General features: G+C 44.4%; 1 long non-coding RNA gene across 1 annotated transcript in view; it reads left to right on the top strand.

The window, feature by feature from the left end:
• Window positions 1–16,850, top strand: part of LOC130705970 (uncharacterized) — a 136,684-nt gene extending 119,834 nt beyond the window's left edge. Inside the window, exons 2-3 of the long non-coding RNA XR_009006390.1 lie at window positions 7,081–7,182; window positions 16,035–16,850. This is a non-coding gene — a long non-coding RNA (uncharacterized LOC130705970). The remainder of the gene's footprint in view (window positions 1–7,080; window positions 7,183–16,034) is intronic.
• Window positions 16,851–20,098: the final 3,248 nt, after the last annotated feature.

The raw sequence follows: 20,098 nt of genomic DNA, 5'->3' as shown, positions 1-20,098 counted from the left end.
TCTGCCTGAGGTGGGACAGACTGTGTCTCCTTCAACCTCTCCTTCAAGGCTTCTTCCACGCTGGAGCCTTCCTTGCGTCCCCATGCACACTAGGTCACCTCCCCATTATTGGCCTCTACAGCAACCTCGAAGATCCATTGTTTTAGAAACAGCCAGCCCTCCATATGCATCCTTAGGTCTTCTCTTATACTGTAGCCTCAAGTTCCATGAGGACGGCCCCAACCCTGCCTGGTTGACTTCTCCACGCCCAGCCAGTAGCAGAGGACCGTGTGCCCTTGACCATCAGTTAATAATTCTTGAAAAGTTGCTATATGCCTGGCACTGTGCTAGTCCCTGAGTATACACTGGCGCTCCAGTAAAGATTTGTTGATGGACTGAGTCATGTAATCCAAATTTAAACGCATCTAAATTCTTGATCATTTTTCTGAAACTTAGGTCCAATTCCCAGATTTCTAGTATCAGTAAAAGGCATCACGATGCTCTCTCTCAGTCTCTGAGCTAGAAATGCTGCTTTCTTGATTTCTTGTATGAAGTACCATCAAGTCCTATAAGTTCGTCCTTTCAAATAATCTTTATATTCACCACTTCTTTATTCCTGCTGATACTAATTAGTGGTCCTTGTCATGCCTGAATTACTAAAATAGCTATGGGCATCCTTCCTTCCTCCTCAGAGGAACATTATCAGGAATTTGGTGCATATCCAGTCCACAATTCTATACTCTTACACACACACACACACACAATATGTGTATAATATGTGTATATATGCACAGTTGACCCTTGAACAATGCAGGGGTTAGGGGCACCGACCCTCTGTGAAGTTGAGAACCTGAGTTTAACTTACTATTTTTATGGAAGTATAATTGATGTATAATATTATATAATTTACAGGTGTACAGTGAAAATCTGAATATAACTTTCAGTCAGCTGTCCGTACGTGCGGTTCTTCCGTATCTGTGGATTTTTTCTTTTTTTTTTGCTGTTAAGCCTTCCAGCACTCTGACTTTTCAAATGATTGGAATAGAATATTTTGTTTAAAACTCTAAAAATAAAGGAGATGGTAAAATAAATTATGCAAATACAAGCCAAGTGAAAACATTGTGATGTTAATATAAAAGTAGAATTCGAGGCAAAAAATATTACATAGGACAAATATTTTTTTTAATGGAAGCTTGTGTCCACAAGGAAAATATAAAATCATGAGTATTTGTGCTTCCCAAACACCATTAAAATAGATAAATAAAAACTGCCGTAGGAACAATTGCCAGAAACACAGCAGCTTTTGGGGTTTTAGCATAGCTCTTTTAGTCATTGTTAAATAAAAGAAACAGGAGGGAAGGGATAGAGAGTTTAAATAATACAATTAGTAAGGTGGTTTAAATAGGCATGCTGTCTATTAAACAGAAGTTGTATTGACTATGCATTCCAATTATGAATCTATAAAACTAGAAATAAATAACCAAAACATAATAAAATAATCCCAATCATCTGGAAATTTTAATGCACTGTCCTAAGTAGCTCTTGCAAGAAAGGGAAACATTGATCTTCAATGAAAGTATATTTAGAAAGCAATGATAATGTGAACACTACAAATTAAAATTTATGGGAAATGGCAAACAGAGCATTGTTCAAAGAAAAATTCATAATCATAAATACTTTAATTCCTAAAATGAAATGAAAATGAAATATACTAACTCAAGAAATTGGGAAAAGAAAAATGAACAAGAAACTAAAACAAGAAAAAACAAACCACAGAATATAGGAAAAATGAAACAGGAAAAATTATATAACATAAAAGCAAAAATCAATGAATTAGAATTTATAAATAATACAAGTCAATGGTAAAGTTTACTTTGTCTAATAAAAAAGGAGACACACTCCAAAATGTAACTTTAGGCACTAGAAAATATGTATAATCACAGATATCAAGTAGGTAAAATACTATGAAAATAAATAAGGTCCAAAGCTAAAAAACTTGAAAACTTTAGAAAAATATAAATTAGAAAAGTTTACTGAAGCAGAAAATCTGAAATACTTAAGAGAAAAATGGAAAAAAGATATTACCACCAATAAATGTGTCAATTCTAGACACTTTTATAGGTGAATTCTGTCAAACTTTCAAGGGACAGATAACCCCCATCATGTAAAAACTCTTCTGCATTCTATCACTTTCTAATTGTATATTGAATTGTAGAATTGTATCACTTTCTATAATCTCTTTGAACCTCAGTTTCTTAACTAATGAAGTTAAAGTAATAATAGTAAATACACCTGACTCTAAAAATGTAAGGAATCATACACACTTAAAAAAAAAAACAAAAGACTAGACTCGATAAGAAACTAGTCATGTGGTCAATTATAAAATAAATATATAAAATCTTAACACCATTATAATAGAACCGTTGTCTTTGTAAGATATAATTAATCCCATTCACACGAGTCATCAGAAGACAAAATGCCAAGGGGAATACGGTACAGGGTGCACCAACGTACTGAGGGACCCAAAAGAAAATACGAAGTACGTGGACAGTGTGATGCTAAATTTCTAGTTTTTCTGTGGCATTTGCTTTTGCGCTTTGATTTCTATGAAAGTGTTGGTCAAAATATTTTCTGTTGTTCTCAACAAAGGGGAATATCTCCTCTCATACATTTCTCTAGTTTGTAATAAATTAGTTTTCTACTGAACACTGATGAACAAATACGTTTCCTATGTTTAACTTGTATTGTGAGTGGGTTGGCTTCTATATTTTGGAGGAGAGATTGCCTCTTTTGCCCAAATGGTGACTCATGTAAATTAAGTACATGAGGATTCTCATGATTAGATCACCAAGGAGGCATGAGGGGACCTCCCAAGAGGCCAGAGCAAACAACATCTCCACCACTGGTCTGGCATTTGGGGCAGCAGCAGAAGGACATGCGATTAGACATAACACATCTCCGAGAAAGCCTAGGGTGGATGTCAATTCCCAGAGATCTGTGCTCCTAAAAAAACCCATGACATCAGCCAGTGCCAGACTCCAGCTGCTTCCTAAGAGTACCCATATAGCTGCTGCTTTATCATCTAGTGGGAATTGGAAACAGTCTTCTACCCCAGAATTTTGTCCTGTAACAGGGGTTCCAAAGTAAGTTAGTACAGCAAGGATGTTGGGATGCTTAATATAAATCTCCTCAGGCTGGAATGGTACCCTGCCATCCATGGGGGTGTGGGCACAGAGGTGGCCGATTGTTCAGAACAGGCTATGATGAATTTCACACACATATCCACCACTGGTATGTTGTCTTATCCCATCTTGATTCATCTCCCTCTTATCTTTCAGAGGTAGATATTTTCACTGTCTTTTCTCGGTTCATGTGATCCCCTCGTTGTTAGTTCTAGCTCTGGATATTGTTCTCCAGATCCTCTGATGATGCTTTCTTTGCCCCCAGAAGATAGTTATTGAGCGCCATCCGTGTTCAGGGAACAGGACTGGGAGTTAAAGGGACGAAACCCTAAGACGCGGTTTTTGTTACTGAGGGGTTTACAGTCTTTGTTGTGTAATCCTGATTCACAAACAACATCCACGAAAAGCAGGTTCAGCCAAGGGCTGAGTGAGTGGTGAAGGGCCTGGATGGTAAAGGTGTTCTGGGGGTGGAGAGAATGATCATTGAGGCCAGTGGAAGCGAAATGGGGAGGGGACAGATGGAGGTGCCGGAGGGTCAAGGCTGGCTCGGGCACCTGGCTCCTGGCGATGGGAACTGGGCTGCTGCCTTAGAAGAGGCTGGGAGACACCCCCAAACCCCAGCCCCGCCCCACGCTCCCACTGCTGCAAACATTCACCGAAGCAGAGCTCTTTGCTGGGGAGTGTGGCTTCCTCCCCCTGAATTTAAGAAGGTGGGGCTCCCAGGGCAGATCCAGGGCAGAGAAGCTGCAGGGGGAGGGGAGAGTGTAAGGTGAAGGAGGGCAGCCTCGCCAGAGGTGTCAGGGGGCCCTACCCTGCCACACCTGGTCACAGGGGAAGAGGGAAACGGGCCGCAAGGCTGAGGGCTCTCCATCTCGGCAAAGCTCTGCGCCAGCATCCCATGGCCCCCAGTGCCGCGGCTCCCACGGGCCCCTCCCCCCTTCAGGAAGGGTCGTAGGCGGAGAAGGAGACTCCCTGAGAGCGTGTCTTCTCCCTCCACGAGCGGGGTTGTATGATCTGGGCTCCAGGTCACAAAAGCTGGGCTCGCCCTGGGTGCCGGACCGGGATAAATTCAGGGGCCGCATCCCAGGCAGAGAGTCCTGCCTGGCATATACTTGGGGCAGGTGGAATGTGAGGTGGGGTTGAGGTTCAGGACGTTCGCCCAGCCACTAACGAAGCAGCAGTCCAGTTTCCCTTCGGCCTGGGGTGCCGGCACCCGTGCCTGATGTCACATCTCAGCCACCTCCACCTGTCCCGCCCCCTGCTTTTCACTGGTCCTCGTGACCATTCTCGCCACCCCAGAGCACCTTAGCATCTGTGGTCTGCACGACTCTCTTAGCCAGTGGCTCATCGTGCTTCACCACAGAACTGTTCTTAAATCATAGTGCCTTAATATAAATAGGACTCTGGCTCTGCCACGTTACGGTTTCCTCACCTGTTATCCGGGACATGGTACGGGGCAAGTTATAAAACTTCACCCCACTCGACGTCACTCATCACTAGAGAAATGGAGGTCAAAACCACAGTGAGGTATCACCTCATGCCTGTTAGAGTGGCCACCATCAAAAAGACAAGCGATACAATAGCCAAGACATGGGAACAACCTAAGTGTCCATTGACAGATGAATGGCTAAAGAAGTTGTGATGTCTGTACGTACACAAGAGAGTATTATTATTTTATTTTTTATTTTTAAACATCTTTATTGAAGTATAATTGCCTTACAATGGTGTGTTAGCTTCTGCTTTATAACAAAGTGAATCAGTTATACATATACAATATGTTCCCATATCTCTTCCCTCTTGCATCTCCCTCCCTCCCACCCTCCCTATCCCACCCCTCTAGGTGGTCACAAAGCACCGAGCTGATCTCCGTGCTATGCGGCTGCTTCCCACTAGCTATCTATTTTACATTTGGTAGTGTATTATTGAGCCATAAAGAATAAGGAGATCTTGCCATTTACAACAACATGGCTGGATCTTAGGGGTATTAGGTTAAACGAAGTAAGTTAGAGGAAGACAAAAACTGTGATTTCACTTATATGTGAAATCTAAAAACAAGCAAATCGACTCAGAGAAAGAGATCAGACTTGTGGTTATCAGAGGTGGAGGCGGGTGGGGGAATCAGACGAAGGTGGTCAAAAGGTACACACTTCCTGTTACAAAGAAAAAAAACAAAAAGCAAAAAGCTCACCCAGGGTGGGAGCTGGGTCATCACATGGCAATGAAGCATTTGAGCTAGCGCTCCGAGGTTGAGCGGGTGTTCTCGAACTCGAATTGGCCGGGAGGAAACTAGCCTAGAAAAGGAGAGCGGCGTGAGAACTCAGCTCACAGAAGGGGAATTCCGTGGTTTGCTCAGACGGCGTTAAGAAGTCCGTTTTGTTGGAAGGTGTGGACTTTGAGGGGCAGAGCTGTAGGCAGGCAAAGGTTGAGGGGGAGCCGGGGGCTCGGGGAGCCAACACACAGTAACGTATCCAGTCACGTCTCTGTCCACGAATGTCCTCCTGTGACTTGCGAATCCAATGTGGTCCGTGGGCCAGTAGCATTGGCATCCCCCGGGAGTTTGTTAAAATGCGTTTGTTAAAACGCACCATCTCAGGCCCCACCCCAGACCTTTTGAAACAGAATCTGTATTTCCACAAGAGCCCAGGTGACTTACGTGCACATTAACTTTTGACAAGCACTGTTCTATCGCACAGATGATTAAAAGTCCAAGCCTCCCTTGAAGTCTTAAACAAGAACAGATGGCTCTGAAATATGGCTTAACAACTGGGTTTCGAGTCATTGCCTCGAACCTTCCTTTCTCCACCAGCTCCCTGCATCCTCCGCGGAGATGGGGCCTCAGGTGGTCTGACAGTTGAACAAAAGCACAAGAGCAGCCAGACAAGGGCAGGTTCTTGGGCTCCGCCCTCCACCACTGCCAGGGGATCTGGTGCCTGTTGTCCTAGGACCAGAGTGTGAGACGCACTGGGCTAGAAGCACCGCTCCTCCTCCTCGAGTACAAGGTTCTGGAAGGATTGGGGCGCTCACAAATATTAACATTTCCTGTGCAAAGAAGGTTTGGATTCATTGCCTTGGTCTTTCACTTGCCCAGCCCTGCTTTAACTGGACATTTATCACAGTTAAAGTGTAAATAGTACCATTAGCTTTCCAAGCAATGATAAAATTAGCCATGTAAACAAAGCAAGTCAGTGACCTTAGGCAGACCCCTTGGTGACTCTGACCCAACACCTACTAAGATGATTAGTTAGGGCACATTGCAATGGGGCAAAGGGGCCCCGGCGAAGAGAGATGGGGTGGAGGAAACGGGATGGTTCTCTCCCTGTTTATTTCCTGAGAACCATCCGATGCCCGGGACTGGGTCCTGAAACGTCTGCGGATGATTAGGGCTCTGGATGTCTGGAGCTTCAGCCCAGCTCCGTGCCAGACTCCGTCACAGTTAGTTTTCTCCTGGAGCAAAGGTCCTTCCAAGTTCAGATTTTCTTGCTGCGTGCACTCTGGCTCCCTGAGAAGGGGATGCTCTCGCCCAAAGCTCCAGTGAGGAGACACCAGGCGGAGCGGGAGGCCAGCCACGGTGGCTGCTTCCATTCTTTGTGAAGATGGGGTCCTTTCTGGGTCAGTGGAAACTGCTAGTTCGAGGCAGATTCGGATAGGAGCCCCACCTCCTCCGGGGGGTGCCTCTTGTCGAGACGCGGCCCACGTGCGCACTCCTGCTTCTAAACTGCTGGTGTGTGTTACTGACTTGGACTCCTCCTTATTGGATTGTTTCCTCTCCTGATCGTTAAGATGATGGCAGAGGTCCTGCATTACACTTGCTTTTGTCTTCCTGATAGAAAAAGCCCAGGATCTGAGTCAGAGGTCCTGGCTTATTGTCCTAGTTCTAATGGAGTAAAGGAGAGAAACATTCCTTCCATGCTCCTTTTAGATCCTTCCGGGGGGACGGCAGTCCGAATCTGGTGACGTCAGGTGGCAGGTGTTAGGGGCCGCTTTGAGTGGCGAGCTACGTGTGAAAAGGACCAGTTTGCAGGTGAGTGTATGTGTGTGCATGCATATGTATGTTTTATGTCTGCATGTACGTGTGCGCATGCATGCATGTGTGTATGCATGTGCGTTCACGTGTGTGCGTGTATGTGTGTGCATGCACATGTAGGTTTCTAGATCTGTGCATGTACGTGTGTGCGTGCGTGTGTCTCCATGACGTCCTGCTCCCAGGCAGTGGCAGCAGTGAGCTCAGAGTTTGAAGGGCTCTCTCTCCGCGCTCTCATCACCCCCGTGCCAAACAGGCCAGGGGCTAATTGGAAGCGAGGCCAGCCTAGCACTCGTTATTAGCGGCAAACAGAGCAAATCAACACCGTCCATTGGCTGTGGGGACCCTCTCTGGCTCTCCTCTCCTCGTCCACTCCGTGTAAGCTGGCGCCAGAGTCATGCCCAGCTCGGGTAGCAGGGAACTCAGCGTTAGAATTCAAGCTCGCAAAACCCATCTGCCATCGCTTCCCCACGTTGACTGCTCTCTCAGGAGACCTCCAAGGAAGGGTCTGTGGTGACTTCCGTGTCCAACTCTGTCAATTACCACCTGAATCCCATGTTTACCCTCACGTTCTACTGTGTTCTGGCCCTTCTTACAAATAGGTTCTAGTACCTTCTTACCCATCACATGAAACTTTCCCAACCACAGACTTCTCTATAAAATAGAGATCATGGGATTAATGGCCACATTCACAGAGATTTAAGTGAAATAACGTTGGACAAGGCTTGGTGGATTTTAAAAACATATTCAAGAGGAAGTTTCTTACTGTCTTTCTCTGCGGGCTTGGTGTGCTTTCTTGATGGAGACAGTGATCGTTATAGGATGGTTGATTGAACAAACAGGTCACACTCGTTTTTTTACCTATAATGGATGAATTACCGTATCCACTGAGAAGTGATTTTATATTTTTACAACGAGGTATAAGAGTGGGAATACTCTGGCGGGGAGGGAGGGTCTATTTATCAATCACAAGTTGGCTATGAGGACGAACACTAGGCTCTGCCATCGAAGGTGTCAACCTGTTAGGGCTGGCCTTCTTAAAGAGGGCTCCCTTAATTCAAACAGTATGGTATGGTTTTGCCAACATATTGCTCTAAACAAAGGTGGATCGATTTTTATGCTGGGTGTGGTTCCTAAACGCTTGACCTCCATAAACATACTCTTGACATGGAAAAAAAAATAGATCAGGACACTGATATACCCTTCCCACATCAGAGGAACATCTCGCTCTTTTGTTTAATCTATTGAGCCTTCTGTATCCAGAATGTAGGAAACCAAACACTGACATGAAGGACAATCTCCTGATAAAAGCCCGCAAGGAGGCCTGCTGTGCTCTGTATAGCATCACCGCCTTGCACACGGGCCAGCTGATTCCAGTCTCCACTGGCGCAGTACGGCCACGTGAGCTCGGATAAGTGCATCCTCTCTGCGCAAGCCCTGACGTCCACTTCCACGCTGCTGGAAATCAAGGCTGGTCCAAGTCCCTCAGGAATTCAAGCCAACCTCTTAGGTCAATCTCTCTCTCTGTCTCCGTCTCTGTCTCACTCTCCCTGTCTCTGTCTCTCTCTTTCTCTCTCTCTCCCCCCCCGCCCCCGCCTGGGTCTCTTGTCTCCTGCCTACAAGCATATTTATCTCTCTTGTCCACTGAAACGAAAACAAATCTCACAAAACACAATAACTTCTCTCTTATCCTACCATTTTACTATAGGCACGCTGCCTACTTTCTTTCCTTTTTGTGTCTCATATATGCAGAGACCTCTTCACAATCTGATACTGTTTCTTGACCAAAAATTTTCTTTTTTATCCCTTTTGCTCCGACCTCCCCACCCAGATGGCTTCCTAACAGTGCTTTCAGTGGCCACTCGGTTGGCAAATCCAGTACCTATCTTGTAGGACTCAACTTCTTGACTTCTTTACAGCAGTTGACCCTGTTATATTTCATTTTCCGTTGTGTGAACAATGCTTTTATATTTTCTATTTTGTGATGCTCTGACATCAAGGGCCTTTGCTGACCGTGGGGGGGGGGGACTGCCCCTCCCAGGTGTAACTAATCCCTAGAGGTAGGAAACAGCTTGCCCTTAGTGAACCTTTCAAATGCAACCCTCCAACCCCTTCTTCTCCAGGGCCTTCATGCTCAGGGCCGCTACTCTCCTGCCCTAATCACTCCAGGGCCAAGTAGCAGACAACTAGGGGCATCCCCTGTGCCCTAGAGCCTGCTGAAATGATTTAAACAAGCCAATCCTAAGCCTGCTCACCCTGCCTCACATGTTTTCTCCCAGTTAGACCACAAGAAAAGCTCTTATCCATCTTTTCCCCTCACTCCCTGTCTCCTGACTGACCCTGGTGCTTCCCCATGTGGGCCTGTGTGTTTCTAGGGATCTGTGAGTATAAAAACACTTCCTTCATGAAAGATCATTTCCATGTCTGTGTCTTACGATAATCAATTAAAAGAAATCCCAGGCACCTTTAAAACACATATTCTCTTCTTGGAAAGTGCTTTTGGAACAGCTCTTAACTGCTGCTGCTTGTCTTTTTGCATTATTCTATTTTTGTTTCCGATTTGACTACAGAAACTCTGGAAATCAGGGTCATACCTATGAGCTAAGAGATTTCTAACTGTGAGATGAGGTGGGTGGCAAATACAACATGGTTTTGTTTTTCTTAAAGGTAATAGAGAGAAACGGTTTAGAGAAGATGACAGTTAGAATAAACTCTTGGAACTGTACATTGTACATGTTCAACCTGTGAGATAAAATCAAAAAAGCGACTTTATCTCCCACAGTCCCTTTAAAATTGCCCTTGCCGTTGGATAAGAATGGCAAGACCCAAGGTTGGGTACTTAAACTCACCTGTCAGTCTGAGTACAGTTAGTAAAATGACCTATTCCATGCAGGAGCCCAAATTTCAAACTTGACTTAGTGTTATATCTTTTTTGCTCCCCCTGCTAGGACTAGTTGCCTGCTGCCTAGGAGGGAGGGACAGTCAGCTTTTTCTTTATGTCTGGTTCATCTCAACCATCATCTTACTTTACTTTAGCTTATGTACCTTGCAGGGCTGGAACACAGGAAAAGAAGAAGAGAAAATGGATATTCAGATTTCTTATTGGACTGATACTATCTCAAGATGGCTTTGCTCTGTTTGTACCGGACAAGGGTTAAAGCTGTCTCTTCCTCCAGAAGGTGCTGTTATGAGCTCTCTGGAGTCTTTGCTGCTGCTGGGCCCTTGGGCTTCAAATCCTAGGGCCTCTCTTTTGGCTACTACTCCCCTCAGCCCCGAGATTTCTGGTTGTGCACAAAACTTTCTCTGTCGGATTGCATTGCACTTTCAAACAGTCCTCTTGGACAGGGTTTAAAATGGCTTTAGGACAACATGCCTTTTTAAGACTTAGGTCTGATCCCCTCCCTTTGGAGAGGAGCACAGTCACTTCCCAGACACACAGGCTGCTTTACCTTCCCACGTGTCCTTCCCAATGACAGAAAGCACATCTCGAAAGCTCTGAATGGTCTCATTCCAGCCCCTCTCACCAGGCGTGGGTTTAAAAGAAACACCACCTACCCCTGCCCCATTTGTGGGCAATGGAATTCAGCCCAGCGGCATCTCTTTCCCCTTCTCTTTGGAACAGAGCTTTGGAAATGCGCTCTCTCAAACTTTCCTTTGAACCCTTTATCCCCCCAAGTCTCAGAATCAAAACTTCCATTCTCACATCTCAAAGAGAAGTGAGAATTCTTAACTGATTTTAAGATACCCATATTTTTAATGATCTTCCTTGAAATTATGCAACTATGTAAATTATATAGTACAATTAGGTATTATGTTTCTTCTTACCAATGTATCATAAGGAAAAATCAGGCTGTACTTTCTAACGTTGAGTTTTCTACACCTGTGCAAACTCTCTCTGTTTGGACAAGACCATAATCTAAATTTGTGATTCTCAAACTGGGCAGCACATCACTATAACCTGAGGAACTTATTTAAAATTCGAATGTCAGGATCTATTCCAGGTGGACTAAATCAGAGTCTCCAGGCCATCAGCATTTTTATCAAGCTTCACCTGTGATTCTCTTGCATTACTAGGTTCATTGGTCTCCTGGTAGTAGGTAGTCAGAAATGCCAATGCCACCTCCAAGGATATAAACAGCCCCCGACAGGCACGTCTTGTAAATTCGAACTTACGAAGCATTAGTCTCCCCTGTAGTTCCAATTAGGAGTAAATCTCAGCAAAATGTTATTTTTATTTGTCACGAGGGTTTCTCTTTCTGTAGCTTTCTCTCCTCTGGAAGAGTGAAACCACCTCCAGGTTTACCAGTTAGCTCCCTGTTGAATCTGTTGTTAAGGGATGTCCCTGTTCAACAGAGTTGCTAGGGAAGCCTGAGTCCTAACCTTCAACCCCCGGTGTTGACCTTCAAACGGCAAATCCGTTATTACTCTGTTGATCCCCTTGTTTTGTACTAGGCCTGACTACTTGGGTCTTTGCTGCCAATTCTCTTGTTTTGTGTCTTGGTAGCCTTGGGGATTTTAAACATTTCACCCCTTTCTCTTTCTCCTTAATCAAAAGAACTGACGTTCTCCATGGCTCTCATCAGTAACCTCTGGGTATGAAAAATTATATCAAAAGTTCATGACCATTCAAACGTCTTCCCCATCTCCTATTCTGATTTTGTCTTCAACCGGTGGTAAAGAGCTCCCTCTGCTCTAACACACAGTCTCAGCTCTGATGCTGTGAGTTTTGGGGGTTCTCCTAAGAGAGATAGGTGGTGCTGGCCAAGGCAGAACACATATTTGGAGGTGAAGGTCTGGGATACAAATTACAATCTATACCTCTCTTCGTCATCATCCTTGGAATCTAGACAGTTAAAAAATTCCAGTTCTTCTCTCTCATCTTCCCTAGCCTTTACCTCCTTTCACTTCAGTATTCATGCAGTTACTAGAGTTACTCTTGTCAATTCTAAATCTCCCAAGCCTAACTTCCTCCACCCCTCCCCTCCCCATGCTCCTTTACAGCTTCCTATTATTCACAGATGGAAATCCAGAGTGGGCATATGGCTGAGTCCCTGTACAACCTGGTGTCAAAGGGCATTTCCAGTTTTGACTTTCATTTCTCCCCATGATGTTCCTAAATTTTTCCATTTTGTCATGGTCTTCCAAATATGCTTTGTTCTTTCACGGGAGCATGCTTTTACCCCATGGAGCTCCCCTCCTCACAGCTGGAATTGGGGAAAGGAAAGGGAACTCATTTGTTGAGCTGCTACTATATTCCAGGCACTATGATAAATGTCTTTTGTGTGTGTATGTGTGTGTGTAATTCATGTCTTTCAATAGCCATTAAAATCCTTATTTGCAGCCCTGTTTTATATATAAGAAAATATCAATAGATGGTTTAAATAATCTTGTCTGTAATCACAGAATTAACAAGAACTCCCCGCAACTGAGCTTCTGTGTCACTTTTCCATGAAATCTTTTTCAATTTGCACATAGTTCATTGCTCTCATTCCCTTATTCATGTATACTTATATATGAGTATTTAGTGAGAATGTACTTTATGCCAGGCACTGTGCTGGGTCCAGGAGCAGGAGTAAGACAGAACATATTCTTGCCCTCGAGGAGTTACATTCTTGCGGGAAGATGGATAATATACCATTAAACAAATAACCAAGAAAATTAGTGTGGTAAGCTCTGTAGAAGTGATAAATAAGGTAATAGCAGGTGAAAGTATCTGGAAGGAGCCTACTTAAAATACAGAGAATCAGGAAAGGCCCTTGTGAGGAGGTGATATTTAAATGGTGACTTGGAAAATGAGAAAGAGCTAAAATAAGTGGTAGAGGATGAGCACTCCAAACACAGGGAGATATAAGTGCAAAGGTCTTGGGGCAGGAAATTGCTTGGTATGTTTGGGGGGTACTTTTGCATGAAGTGGTAAAAGATGAGGTTGAAAAGGTAGGTTGGTACCAGATCATGTCGAACTCTGAGGTCACTTGGGATTTTATTCTGAAAGCAATGTAAAACCTTTGAAGGATTTTTTAAATGGCTTTGTTGACGTATAATTAACATACAAGAAACTGAACACATGTGAAGGGCGCTATTTGATCAGTTTTGACATACACATACACCCATGAAATTATCATCATGCTTGAGACAATGAACATAGCCATCATCTCCCAAAGTTTTGTTATGGTGCTTTGTAATCCCACACTCAGAACCTTTCCTGACTGCAACCTCAGAAGACCACTGATTTCCTTTCTGTTACTATAAATTAGTTTGTATTTTCTAGTATTTTATGTAAATAGGATCAATTACTTGGGTCTAAGGTATGTACTTTTGTGCATGTGTATGACTTGTAGGTTTTTCATAGATTAAAACCTAAAATTTCATAGATTTAACCTTTAATCAGGTTAAAGAAGTCTCTTCTATTCTTACTTTACTGAGAGTTTTTATCAGGAATGGGTGCTGTATTTTGTCAAATGTTTGTTCTCAATCTTTTGAGATGGTCATCTTTTTTTTTTTTAGACTATTAATTGATTGTTTTGAATGTTAAGCCAAAAATACGTTCCTGGAATAATCCCTACTTGATTTATTATCCTCTTTACATATTGTTGGATTAAATTTGCTAAGATTGTGTTTAGAAAATTCGTACCTAGGTAGTTTTCCTTTCTTGTAACATCTTTTTTTGGATTTGGTATCAGAGTAATGCTGGCCTTATAAAATGGTTTGGGAAGCATTGCCCCCCATCAGCGTTCTTTGAGTTTGTTCTAATGGGTGTTATTTCTTCCTAATGTTTGGTAGAATTCACTAACGAAGGCATCTGTACCTGGAGTCTCCTTTGTTTACAAGGCTTTAAGCTACAAATTCAATTTTTAAAAATAAAGGATTATCTGTTCAGATTATCTCTTTCTTGTTGAGCAAGTGTTTGCCTTATGCCTTTTAAGGAATTTATCCATTTCTTCTAAGTTGTCAGATTTATTGTCATAAAGCTGTCTGTAAGAAATAATCCTTTTAATATCTGTACAATCTATAGTAATGTCATGCCTCTCGTTCTTGGTACTGTTAATATCACCGCCCCCCCCCATGAGTCTGGTTTACCCAATTTATTGATCTTCCCATATAACCAGCTTTTGGTCTCATTTATTTTCTCTATTATGCTTCCTGTTTTATGTTTAATTGATTTTTGCTCTTTGTAATTTATTTATTCTTTTTTTTTTTTAGTTTAACTTGTAATTCCTAAGAGTTTTTTGTTGGTGGGGGGCATTGTTTATTCTTAAGGAAGAGGCTACCTGTCAGTGGCACAAGACCCATCGCCAGGCTTTTTTCACTGTGACTAATGAGAAGAGAAATTATTCCCACTCTTGAGTGACCACTGAGAAATCATTCTCTCAGATCCTTGCACGTGGATTTCCCCCTGTATCAGTTAGTTCTCTCACAGATACGCACTGAGCGGCACGCAGCTCAAGGAGGACCCTCTGCAGCTCTCTCTCTCTAACTCTCTTCTCTCCAGCACCCTCTCCTGAACTCTGACTTCCTTGGCTTCATGGACTCCTAGTACTGGCTCCTCAACTCACCAAGGCTGCCAAGCCTTTTCTTCCCTGTCTTTGTGCCATGACTTGGACATTCTCTCCAGGCACTAAGCTGGGGCCAACAGAGGGCTTCACTTTGTTTCATGTCTCAACTATCACTCTCCTTCATTGCCTGATATCTAATGTTATAAAAATAGTTCTGCATATATTTTGTATTTTTTAATCTTTTTTTAAAATTGAAGTATAGTTGACCTACAATGTTGTGTTAGTTTCAGGGGTACAGCAAAGTGATTCAGTTACATATATATATAATATATAATACATATATATATATTCTTTTTCAGATTCTTTTCCATTATAGGTTGTTAGAAGATACTGAGATATTGAGTACAGTTCCCCATGCTACACAGTAGGTCCTTGTTGTAATATTTGTCTTTGTCTGGCTTACTTAGTATGATAATCTCTAGGTCCATCCATTTTGCTGCAAATGGCATCATTTCATTCTTTGTTATGGCTGACTAATATTCTATTGTATATATGTACCACATCTTCTTTATCCGTTCATCTGTCGATGGACACTTAGGTGGCTTCCATGTCTTATCGTGTATTATTTTTTAGTTATTTCATATGGGAGGATAAGTCTATTTATTCCACCTCTGTCAGAAATGAAAGTCTTATTCCTTTGAAGGATTTTAAGTAGAGGAGTGATATTATACCAGTTGAAGTTTAAAAAGATTATATACCAACTGCAGTATGGGAAACAGATTGGAAGTGTGATGGGTCTTGAAGCTAGATTTTTTCAGGGAATGTGCAAACGGAGAACAGGTCCAGTTGCCTTGGGAGATGGAATCCACCTGACTTGGATAGGAATCCACCTGACTTGGATATGGAGAGGGGAGGAAGGGGAAGAGTCAAGGCTGCCTCCTGAGTTTTTCCCCAGAACAACTGTGCTGATGGGGAAAGCCATGGCGGGGCCATTGTGGGAAGGCAGACGTCATGACTTACTATTTGTACAGAAGCTTGAGATGCCTCTTTAATCATTCAGGTGGAGCTGGTCAGACAGGCAGAGGGCAGTAGGAATGTGTGGAGCTCTGGGGAGAGGTCAGGGATGGAGACAGAAAAATATTCATCAACGTACAGTTGTTCAAAACTCTGGAACCAGATGAGACCACCTAGGGGAAGAGAGTAGATAAAGGAGAAAAGAAGACCCAGGACTGAATCCTAAGGGGTCTAGAGGTCAGGGGAAGAGGAGGAGCTGAGATGGAGACCAAGCAGAACCTGTCTTCCTACGATACTTAATTTCTTTATTTAACCATGAATCATTCTGTATTATAATTCCTGTAGGTCCACCTGTCACTCAACTGGCCTGTGAGCCCCCGAGGTCGGGGGCCCTGTCTTACTCTGTATCACCCACTTCTAACTCAGTGTCTGGCACCCTTCAAATGAATTTTTCAAATAAATGAATGAATGGATGGATCTATTGAAATGAATGAATCCTTCAAATGAATGGATCCTTCAAATGGATGGATGGATGAGGTTAGGAGATGACTGGTGTGAAAGCAAAGGGATATACAGCCTTTTCAGAGTCCAGAAGACAATTCTGAGAAAAATTAGGCTCAGGAAAAAAAAAAAAAGAAAAAGAAAAATTGTCGTGAGCCCGTTTCCTGATCTGTAAACTGTAAGGCCTGGAGAAGCGATCTCTCATGTTCCTTCCATGGATACAGTGGACGCGGACGGGAACTCTCTGGCTTCCTGCTACAGAACCCCAGGAGACAAAACAGTGTGTTCACCTTGGGCTTCGTTGGTGGATGTTTCTATTCTTCTGGTCTTTCTCTGTTTTCAAGCAGATCAAAGCACATCTTGTGAAATGTTTTGGCCCTGGATTAGAATTTAAGATGTGCAAAGGTCAAGAGTTGATGGTCATTTAAAAAAAATCATTTTGACCCTGGTGAATCGGGGGGCCACCACGAGGGTCAGAAGAGGCCAGGTGCATCCCTGCCAGCCCCCCTGGAGACATAAAGATGTCCCATGAGGGTTAGTGACAGCTCTGCATCGACCCCCTGCCGAGCCGGAGCACCAAGCCTCCCTCTCTTGACTTATGGGACTGGCCAGGGCAGTGACAGGAGCCTGGCCGAGGAGCCCGGCTGAAACCCTGGCCCGAGGGAGAGCCTTGCAGAGCACTGCAAAGAAAGGCAACCTTCAGAGACGAACCACGATATTTATAGTCTCATTTCCGTGGAGAGCCGTGGGCTCGGGTTCTACACGTTTCAGCAAGTTGAACAGACCCTGAAAGGTTTAACTGTCCAGTTGAAACTGTAATAAAGTTTATTTTGGTTAGAACCTGAAATGAGTCTGAGTTTGGCTTTTTCAGCCTGGTGGCTTTGTGTAAACGGTTTACTTAATATCGTTTTTGGCTCCTTTTCAATAAACCACCATGATAATCCCATTCACAGACAAAACAGATCACAGATTAGCAGACAGGCCGCTGTAAAATAGCGCATTACCTGCTCTTTGTGTGCAATGTAAAGATCTGGTTTTACAGTTTTGAAGAAAGGACTCGTCCATCTCTTTGTTTGCAGTTGGAGACATGGTTTCTTTAGACTTCCATGGAAGAGAAGGAACCTAACATTGTTTAGCTCCTTTTTATACCACAAAAATAGCTTTTAATTAAGCACATAATGCGAGCTGGGCTGGGAACTGTTATTTTCCAGAGAAGCATGCTGGCTTCATTCAAATTGGAAGAGACCCCAGGAGAATGCCAAGATCACCTACTGCTTACATTTCATTTTAATGTGCTCAAGTTCAATAAAAGTTTATCATCTCCATTAAACCGGTACCTATTGGAACTGATTTAATCTTGTTAGTGCAGAGAACCACATGAAAGAAATCAAGTCCCCTGGACAAGATTGGGCAAAGTACAGTTTGGGGGTGTAAATTACGTGAAAGAAATGAAGCGTCTGCAGAGGACAGGGTGCCTCTTACCTGCTCTCATGTGCCTCTGTGTGTGCGGGTGTGTGTGGGGTGTGCACATGTGTCCATGGGGGTCCATGCACTCTGCCATGCAGGGTTTGGCTGCCAGCCATGGTGCAGCACGCCTGAGAGGCCGCCAAGCTCGGGAGTCCTCAGCTGCTCAGTGTCACAGCCCCGCCATGCTCCCATTTGGACCATGAATTGTGTGACATTTGAACAAACAAATGTCATGTGTAGGGGTGCTAGTCAAATGTCTACTGGCAACAGCACACTGAAGACATATATCTTGATTCTAGCCCCAGAGAGCTACAGCAGACAGACACACACACACACACACACACACACACACACACACACACACACACACACACACACACACACACACACACACACACACACACACACACACCTTCCTCTGCAGGAAGAGTCAGTTTGCTCATCCCTTTCAGCAGCATCTTTTCCACGTACCAGAGAGCCTCCTGTAGTTCATGGCCAGACATGAGCAGAGCCCAAGAATCCAGGGATGTCAGGTCTCTTATTCAACGTGTAGCTTGACCTTGGGACTCGGTCACACGGGACCTGGATGACAAGTTGGCACGGGGGTGACTGGCTACCCACAGGTGTCTGCTGCCCCGAGACACATCTCATGGGCCAGTGGACACAGTAGCTGTGGTCTGGAGAACTCATTGGAGACCAGGCTGCAGGCAGAAGCTGAAGCACCTGTTTCCCTAGAGGATTCAGCAGAGGACCAAATAGAAGTTCTAGGGCTAGGTGAGAAGGGCACAGAACAGAACGCATGTCTTTCCCCATGGCTACCCCATGCCTCAGTGGGGGCTGTGGGGAGCACAGCCTCATGTTGGCACTTGGAGCTTTGGGACCAGAGGGTGGCTGTCACCCTCAGCATGAACACCTGGGTCTTAGCCATGGGGACAGTTGGCACAGTTTTGAAAGCAACTTGGCTGGGCTGGAAACCTGGAGTGGAAGAATAAGTGATGAGTTTTTTTGGATTGCTGTGAGGCTCTCTCAGGATCTCCTGGAAATATCTGGTGAAGCTTTGAGTGGAGGGTTATAGGTCCCTCTTACGTAGGGTGAGGCATGAGTCATGCAGGACCGAGGGGCCGTGGGCAATGATCCCCTGACTCCATTACTCATTCATTGAAGAGAATTTACAGACTCTTTATCGAGTGCCAAGCATACTAGTCATCTGTATGACCTTGGGCTGCCATAACACAATACCATAGATAAGGGAAATTTACTTCTCACACTTCTGGAGGCTGGGAAGCCCAGGATCCAGGTGCCGACAGGTACCTTTCATTCTGAGACCTCTTCTCTTGCTTTGTAGGCAGCTGCCATCTTGCTGTGTGTTCCCATGACCTCTTGTGCATGTTTGGGGTGGGATGGGGAGAGCTTGAGAGAAAGAGTAAGCGAGCTTTCTGGTGTCTTACAAGGGCACTAACCCCATGAGACCAGGGCCCCACCCTCATGACCTCATCTAACCCTAATTACCTCCCAAAGGTCCATTTCCAAATTCCATCATATTGGGGGTTAGGGTTTCAACATATGATGTTTGGAGCACAAACATTCAGTCCATAACACCCCGTGGGGAGATCGTGGTCCTTCCAGATCCTTCCTTACATAACAGAGACAACCAAACAGTTCCCAGGGGAAGACAGCCAGCAGCAGCCTCTTTCCCTTCAGCTCAGCCAGAGCCAGTCGCGTGGCTTGTGCCTGTCTCTCCAACGAGTGTCCCTGCTGGTCCCTCCTCCTGGGATCCCCTTGCCCACCTCTGAACGTGCTGGTTTTCCCAGCCCTCAGCTGTGGTCACCTCTCCCACTTCCCTGTGGAGAGTCCCGTCTGGGGGGAGGGGCCTCCCCACTACTCCCAGCTACTTAACCTGTTTTACTTTTCCATATCACTGAAAACTAGTTAAGAGCATTTTGTGTATTTGTTTCCTTGTTTATCATCTGGATAGGCCCCCCTCCCCCAGCAATGTGTGCTTTGTGACAACAGGAACCTCGTCTTTCAAGACCATTTCTGTGCCCCCCCCCCCCAAAAAAACTAGAACAGTATCTGAACGTGGTAGGTGTCAATAGGCAAGTGTTGATGAATCCAAAGTACCAGAAAAGGTGGGTACAGGGGAGAACAACAGTCTCTGCGCAGCTGAGATGGACCTCGTAGGATGGGGAGGATTTTGACAGATGGGCCTGTGGGGTGAGGAGGGAAGGTAATCCATCCCTTTGGCTCTGGAAAGACTACATTTGGATTATAACTTTTTTTTTTTTTTTTTTTTTTTTTTAACAAACTCACAAGCTTCTTTGGAGAGGGCTCTTTGATGGTCTTATTGTAGTGCATCAGAACTCTGTCAGGAAGGTCTTGATGTCTGACCTAAAGGCTGACCTTCCTTCCCCAACTTCAGCCCAGCTTTTCCTGCCATTTGA

Source organism: Balaenoptera acutorostrata, chromosome 20, assembly GCF_949987535.1.
Source record: "Balaenoptera acutorostrata chromosome 20, mBalAcu1.1, whole genome shotgun sequence".
Taxonomy (NCBI): domain Eukaryota; kingdom Metazoa; phylum Chordata; class Mammalia; order Artiodactyla; family Balaenopteridae; genus Balaenoptera; species Balaenoptera acutorostrata.
Note: the sequence above shows the minus strand (reverse complement) of the source record. Positions and strands in the feature narration are given on the sequence as shown.